This window comes from Grus americana, unplaced genomic scaffold (assembly GCF_028858705.1).
Source record: "Grus americana isolate bGruAme1 unplaced genomic scaffold, bGruAme1.mat scaffold_897, whole genome shotgun sequence".
Lineage (NCBI taxonomy): Eukaryota > Metazoa > Chordata > Aves > Gruiformes > Gruidae > Grus > Grus americana.
Genome location: NW_026562087.1, coordinates 41,996 through 50,000, shown reverse-complemented (window position 1 = coordinate 50,000; position 8,005 = coordinate 41,996). Strand labels below are relative to the sequence as shown.

The window sequence follows — 8,005 nt, the reverse complement described above, 5'->3', positions numbered from 1 at the left end:
TTTTTTATTTTTTTATTTCTTTAGACTACTACTCCCAGGGAGGTGACATGTTCTACTGCTGCTTCTGATTTTTTTTTCCTTTCAACCATTATTTTTATTTTAACTTCACTACATTTGTTTACACACATATTGTGAACATAAATATTACAAAAAAAAAAAAAGGACAGAACATTAAAGGCCACCAGGGAGACAGAAGCACAACAACAAACACACCACCAACAACAGACACACAAAATTCCCCCCCCCCCAGGACAAAACTCAAAGACAAACAATAACACCCAAATAATGACTGACACACAAACATTTCACAACCGACAGAACAAAAAAAAAAATCATTCTTTCTTACTTCACCTGTATTGTTACTTTCTTTAAAGAACAACAACATTAGGCATTAATACATAGGTTTCCAGTGATGCACTATCACCACAGCAAGGACTCAGAGCAATGACAGTTATTAGCTCGGGCACATTGACAGTCCATCTCTCCTGCTTCGCTTAACATTCTTCTCGTTCCAGAGCTCTCTACTACAATGGAATCTGGATCCTCCGCTTCAACCCCCCGGCCAAACAAATGCAGCTTGCGGACACCTGGATAGCTACTCTGATTCCCTGCCTGTAAAGAATAACACCAAACACCTTCATTAGTTTACATTATTACACAAGAATCTACACTGATCAGGCAAAACCTTTACAAGCCCATCCTTGTAAAACATCCATTACACCCTCTTGTGTGCCCACCTGGTCCTCCTCAACACTACTCACATAGAGTAACACCCCACACCCTTTGCCTTCAAAACCAACACTGCTGCTAGTGTTAACACTACTACCTGCAATCACAGGCAAATACAAAACTCCAGAGGACCGCTCCTCGGGAACGCCGTTCCCGGGAGACACCATCAAAATTTCATCTCTGGCCCTGCCTGGCAAAAACCCCGGCCCGAACCGCGCCGCCGTCCGAACTTTGGCGACGAACGTCGCCTCGCGGAGCGGCCGGGACCGGGGGAAAAAAAACCCCAGCCGGGGGAGGAAAAAAAAAAATCCCCCAGCTGGGATTTTTTTTTATTCTAATTTCAAACAGCACACTAGCTTGCTCTACCTGGAAAGAAATACACCCCCCCCCACCCCCCAAAATTAGGCACCACCACCTCACACCCCACCCCTCACCCAAACACCCGTCCATTCCACCGCAACCAGACATTGCCCGCTCCTTCCGGCGCTCCCCGGGAACGCCGTTCCCGGGAGACACCATCAAAATTTCATCTCTGGCCCTGCCTGGCAAAAACCCCGGCCCGAACCGCGCCGCCGTCCGAACTTTGGCGACGAACGTCGCCTCGCGGAGCGGCCGGGACCGGGGGAAAAAAAACCCCAGCCGGGGGAGGAAAAAAAAAAAATCCCCCAGCTGGGATTTTTTTTTATTCTAATTTCAAACAGCACACTAGCTTGCTCTACCTGGAAAGAAATACACCCCCCCCACCCCCCAAAATTAGGCACCACCACCTCACACCCCACCCCTCACCCAAACACCCGTCCATTCCACCGCAACCAGACATTGCCCGCTCCTTCCGGCGCTCCCCGGGAACGCCGTTCCCGGGAGACACCCTCAAAATTTCATCTCTCGCCCTGCCTGGCAAAAACCCCGGCCCGAACCGTGCCGCCGTCCGAACTTTGGCGACGAACGTCGCCTCGCGGAGCGGCCGGGACCCGGGGGAAAAAAAACCCCAGCCGGGGGAGGAAAAAAAAAAATCCCCCAGCTGGGGTTTTTTTTTATTCTAATTTCAAACAGCACACTAGCTTGCTCAACCTGGAAAGAAATACACCCCCCCCACCCCCCAAAATTAGGCACCACCACCTCACACCCCACCCCTCACCCAAACACCCGTCCATTCCACCGCAACCAGACATTGCCCGCTCCTTCCGGCGCTCCCCGGGAACGCCGTTCCCGGGAGACACCATCAAAATTTCATCTCTGGCCCTGCCGGGCAAAAACCCCGGCCCGAACCGCGCCGCCGTCCGAACTTTGGCGACGAACGTCGCCTCGCGGAGCGGCCGGGACCGGGGGAAAAAAAACCCCAGCCGGGGGAGGAAAAAAAAAAATCCCCCAGCTGGGGTTTTTTTTTATTCTAATTTCAAACAGCACACTAGCTTGCTCTACCTGGAAAGAAATACACCCCCCCCACCCCCCAAAATTAGGCACCACCACCTCACACCCCACCCCTCACCCAAACACCCGTCCATTCCACCGCAACCAGACATTGCCCGCTCCTTCCGGCGCTCCCCGGGAACGCCGTTCCCGGGAGACACCATCAAAATTTCATCTCTGGCCCTGCCTGGCAAAAACCCCGGCCCGAACCGCGCCGCCGTCCGAACTTTGGCGACGAACGTCGCCTCGCGGAGCGGCCGGGACCGGGGGAAAAAAAACCCCAGCCGGGGGAGGAAAAAAAAAAATCCCCCAGCTGGGATTTTTTTTTATTCTAATTTCAAACAGCACACTAGCTTGCTCAACCTGGAAAGAAATACACCCCCCCCCACCCCCCAAAATTAGGCACCACCACCTCACACCCCACCCCTCACCCAAACACCCGTCCATTCCACCGCAACCAGACATTGCCCGCTCCTTCCGGCGCTCCCCGGGAACGCCGTTCCCGGGAGACACCATCAAAATTTCATCTCTGGCCCTGCCTGGCAAAAACCCCGGCCCGAACCGCGCCGCCGTCCGAACTTTGGCGACGAACGTCGCCTCGCGGAGCGGCCGGGACCGGGGGAAAAAAAACCCCAGCCGGGGGAGGAAAAAAAAAATCCCCCAGCTGGGATTTTTTTTTATTCTAATTTCAAACAGCACACTAGCTTGCTCTACCTGGAAAAAAAAAATTACATAACACACACAGACAGCCCAACACACACAAAAATAGGCAGCGCCACAACCTCACGCTCCACCCCTCACCCAAAGGCACAGCCGTTCTGCCACCCGCCCGCCACAACGAGCCACGGCCCCGATTCTTGTCCCATCTGTGGAACGGCCTCACCCTGTCCCTTAAGACACCATCGCCGCTGCGCCTGACTCTGTAGAGTTAGCGCTCATAGGCAGGGACCGGGGAATATGCCTTGCTAACTGCACCGCTCCTTCGCTGTTACTTGGATACTCCACAAAAACCTCACTCGAGGGTGTCGTGCGGGAATCCAAATCGTGCCGTGGCACCTGAAAACCGCAACGGAGGAGCTCTAGGGCCGGCTGGCCGACAACTACCCTCTGCCTCGCAAAACGGCCCGTACGACCTCCGCCCCAACCGACTGTACTGACAGATTACCATCCTGGGCTGGGGCCGCTCTCTATGCCGGCTCTGCAATGCCCAACCACCCAAATGCAACAAGAGCCATACCGAACACCAGGCAACACCAAGCACTGCGATGCAATGTACAACCAAATATAAAGCATGCCTTAACACAATGCTATGTAACACTGGACAGTCTCAAATGGCAGGCAATACAAATACAGGGCCAGGCAACGCAATACAGAGCCACGCAACGCTATACAGAGGACCGGGTCACTGAACACAAGAGTCTCCATTGGCAGGCAGTACAAAGACAGAGCCGTGCAATGCAACACAGAGGACCGGGTCACAGAACACAAGAGAGTCTCCATTGGCAGGCAGCGGCAAGGCACAGCGGCGCAAGGCGAGGCAGGGCGCGGGCCCACGTAACGCGAGGCAGAGCGGCGCGAGGCGAGGCGGGGCGCGGGCCCACGTAACGCGAGGCGGTCCCCGTTGGCAGGCAATACGAATACAGAGTAGCACAATGCGATATCCGGCCAAAGACAGGGCTGCGCAAGGCAATACAACGCAAAGCGCTACAAAACAAGACGTCTCAGATGGCGGTCAAAACCAACACAAATTGCGGCAAGGCAACACAACAACACCAGAACAACGGGTGTGTGAGAGAAGCTAGGCTGTAAGACACAAGCCTCTAAGCATATGTCGCGTGAAAGGGTACGAGTCTGATGTGTGGCTGAGGGAGGCCCTCCCGTTGAGTCACGAGGTTCAGAAAGGACCCCCTTGCTTTCTAAACTCCTTCGCAGAGAGGAGCCTAGGTGCGGCTAGGTCCAGTCTTAGTCCCAGACTTGGTCAACGGTTTACATCTAAAGGCTTATGTGTGTAGCCACATATCAGAGTCGACGTTTGCCTGTCAGAGCCCCACTAAGGACTTTCACTGAAACAGTTTCACAAAGTTGAAAACAAAAATAGGTAGTTTGAGGCAACAGATATAAAAAGTTTGGAACTGCCGTTGATAAATGCACTTACTGCAACAATTTTGAGCTCAAGTTAATAGTTCAGCGCTTTTGTTAATGATAGTTTTCCCAGGGTAACATCCGACATAATCGGAGGCGCAAGTCTTACCAAAGAGGCGTCCCTGCTTGGGGAGGAGAGAGAGAGGTCCAGGCCCGTCGACCCGTCCGGATAGTTGGAGTTCTCGTCCTCAAAAAAGAGGATTCTGAATGCCAGATTTATACTTTTGGCAAGGTGGGACTAAGTCAGGTATTGTGTGCCGACTGGCCCTTAACAAGGCTGGTTGTGCGGTTGGTCGGGGCTGGGGGGGGGAAGTGGCGGAGAACAAACGTGTTCGGTACAGAGGAGCGGTGGTCTGTTTAGTTTTACCAAAGTAAGGTCGAGCTGCGAAGGACGCTCCCCCTCGCCCCAGGCGTCACTTAGTTGATTAAGGAGTAGACCTGTCAGACACCGCATCTTGTTAAGATGAACAAATTGCTCATCTCCTGCCCCTGTTCAGGTCCGGTGCTTATCAGTGCAAGATAAGCAAGTTGCTCAATGCCTGCTCTCGCCCAAGCTGGACTCCCCCGGGCCCCTTCTGCTGGGTCAAAATGGCCCTGTATTCGGCACCAACAAGACTAGACTAGTCCGGCATCCCACAGCATACAGGGATGAAAGATGGTATCAAACTTCAATTGAGGCGGAAGTTTCTAGAGCATGACTGTGAGTCCGGCACAGACCACCTCCGCAAAGGCCACCTCGCAGAAACATCTGCGATGCGAGGTGCGCTTTAAGCTCCGATCGCGAGACGAGAAACGCTCGACGGGCCGTATTCCGAAGCGACGAGGCGTCGCGGACCCCGCGGATGCTCGCCGAGCGCGTGCGGCAGAACCTAGAGACCTGCCGTAAGGCGCCGTACGCATCAAAAAGCACAGATCACAGAAATGACGCTGCAACGCTGAGAGAGGCCAGAATGTTTACATCCGGCACGATGGACCCGGGACCCCTATCTGTCCCTAGACTCGAGGCAGACTAAATAGCCCTCTGCTACCCTGACATTAAACCCCTGCTGGCCCTGCCCCCAACCACCATTTTTGCCCCTTAAATTACCTTTCAGAGGGCAGAATCCAGATTCCCTTCTCATGGGGAAAAAGTCATCTAACCGGGACGCTCCCCCATCCGCCGGGTTCCGCTTCATCCCTCACGAGACAGAGCGTCGCCGGTCGCCGACGTGCCGCCCGGCGTCGACCTCCGCTGCGACGAAGCCCTCCTGGGAAACGCCTTCCTCTCGCCCGTCCCTTTTCCTCAGCCGCTCGGAGTCGGATTCTTCGGCCTGCCGTGCCGAGGCCTGACCGCCACCTGCAAAACTCAAAGGACGGGATGTGATTTTAGCTACGTCTATAATACGACACCTCAGAAAACTGCTACGTCAGCGCACCGGTCATCGCTCGCCTCGCTTAAGTTCGCTCCGGTGCGGATATCCCGTTTGCGCATCGATTCGCGCCTAGAAAATACAACCGGAAAAGCGTGAACTAGGCGGAGTCGCCGACACGCCGATCCGCTGACGTCGGACGCCGGCCCGCCTTTGTCCGGCGCTCCTCTCGCCTCTTCCGGGGGCCTGTGACGCGCGGCTTGTCGCTCGGCCTCTGACAAACCCAAACAAACTGTGCAAAGTAAGGCGGTGGCCGCTGACCGATAGCTTGACGAGACCGAAAGGTCTATCATCTTTTCTGCATAAGCCTTCTAACTAGAGCTAAAACAAACAGAGAAGAGATACACCGAACCCCAAATATACCAACTAAGGCACATGTGAGATTGAACCCACTCAACTACCGCACAAACTGCTGCTCCCAGAAGGCCAGAGTACAGCTTCTGACCCCCGCCAATGCAATGAAACTGTGACAGCTGTCTACAGATACTTGCCCAGAGATGGACTGTAGCGTCTTCACCAAAAGAATCCGGTCACGCCAATGTTTTACCGCCACACCACAAAGCTATGCTACCCCTGTCTTTAACATTGCTACACCCCTGGGGGGAGCGGCTCCGACCCCGACACGGCGCACAGACTCCGCAAATGCGACCGTGAGACACGAGAAGGCCGCGAGCAAGAACGGCTACCGTGGCGAAGGTAAGACTGGCGAGGAAGCCCTATGGCACCGCAACGTTGCGGGTGCTTTATAGCGGCCCCGGGAAAGAGGCGACGGCCTTGGCCGGCGAGAGAAAGAGGCTGTCAAAACTGAAATGACAGATGCATCAGAGGCCGGGTTTTAAGATCTAAGGCCTTTAAAAACGTGGGGAATGAAACCTGAGAAAAGAACTCAGGGCAAACGTAACGCTCGGAGGAGCTGCTGGCAGCGCCCGGCTGGGCGCCGCAATAGACGTCCGCTCAGAAACATCTACGACACAATACACGCCAAACAGAGCTATGCTTTAAGCTATAACTACAAGAGAGAAACTGGCTTGATGAGCTCAATACCAATGAGCACAGATATTCAAGACTCATGAGATCTAATAAGGTACCTGGTGATCACAAAAAGCAGCGGAGGCATCGAGACCTGAGGGAGTTGCGGCGTACAGCATAAGACAGACAACGCAACCTGCACGACACAACCGCACGCGGGCTGAAATCGCCCTGCCCGGCGCCGACGAGTAACCCGCGCCCTTTGCCTACCCAAAGGCGACCGCTCCCGGACAGCCCTCTCCCGTACGCTAACTTTAAAAGCCATCCCCTGCAACTCCCAAACTTGTCCGGACCTACCTTCTTACGGCGCTCTGCTCTCCTCCTCTGCCGCTCGTCGGTGGGCATCTAGCCAGTCCGCATCTGGAAAAATCACACCGAGTTATCAAACAAGTCACCCAGATGCCGAGTGAGAGCCAAACAATTCCGGACGGGCCGTATCGGCACGCTAACCGTACGCTCCTATTGCTATTCCGCCTATCCCCGACTCGACAGCCCTGGGCAGAGCAGCTCCACGCACACACACACCACACACAGAGACAGACGCTACACAGAACGCTACAAACAACGCGAATCACAAGTGAGAGAAAACTCTCAGCGAGAGGAACGACTCCCGGACGGGAGAGGCTGCCGAACAAGGCGACCTATAGGGCACGATGCCCAGGCGCAGAAGCTCTATGGCAACCCCAGAAAAGAATTGACCGTAAATGGCCCGTTATAAGAAGTTACTGTCAAAACCGAGATGATGGGGGCAGCAATAAGCCCGTCTTCAAGACCTAAGGAGGTAAGGATGCAGGGAGGAAGACCCGGTCCCTGAAAATGGATTGCTGGAGAGCAGAGCTCCGGACGCAGCCTGGTATAGCGCTGCAAATACAGGACCCTCCAGAAACTTCCGACACGCAAGAATGATCCACGCCATAAGCTCGCTATGCGAGAAAAGAAGCGCCCGATTGGCGGTACGCTGACAAGTACCGGCGTTCGAGAGCCTAGGGACGGCGCCCGAGAAGCATGCCGTGCCCCTCGAGCGCAAAGAGGGCGTTGAGACGCGAGGAAGGGCTGAGACACACAGGACAAGACACACAACAAACATACCACAGACACAGGCTGGAACTGCCCTGCCCAACACAGCCTAGTATTGTGTTGACAAGTAACCCGCTCCCTTTGCCCACCCTAGGGGACCGCTGCCAGACAGCTCTTGCCCCTACGCTAACCGCAACACATCTCCCCTGCGACCCCCGAACTTGCCCCCTCCTCGGCCCGCTCCCTCCCCGGCCCCGGTCCCTCAACTT

At 54.8% G+C, this 8,005-nt stretch overlaps 1 long non-coding RNA gene across 2 annotated transcripts; it reads right to left on the bottom strand.

Annotated features, from left to right (window-relative positions):
- Positions 1 to 327: 327 nt before the first annotated feature.
- Positions 328 to 7,267, bottom strand: LOC129201269 (uncharacterized). Of its 2 annotated transcripts, XR_008575347.1 has the most exons (5): positions 7,017 to 7,267; positions 5,369 to 5,617; positions 4,391 to 4,468; positions 3,023 to 3,195; positions 328 to 612 (listed from the first exon to the last, which is right to left on the bottom strand). It is a non-coding gene; the product is annotated as an uncharacterized LOC129201269 (long non-coding RNA). The 2 variants fall into 2 exon arrangements; XR_008575346.1 differs by lacking the exons at positions 5,369 to 5,617; positions 7,017 to 7,267 and having other exon boundaries at positions 4,391 to 4,558.
- Positions 7,268 to 8,005: the final 738 nt, after the last annotated feature.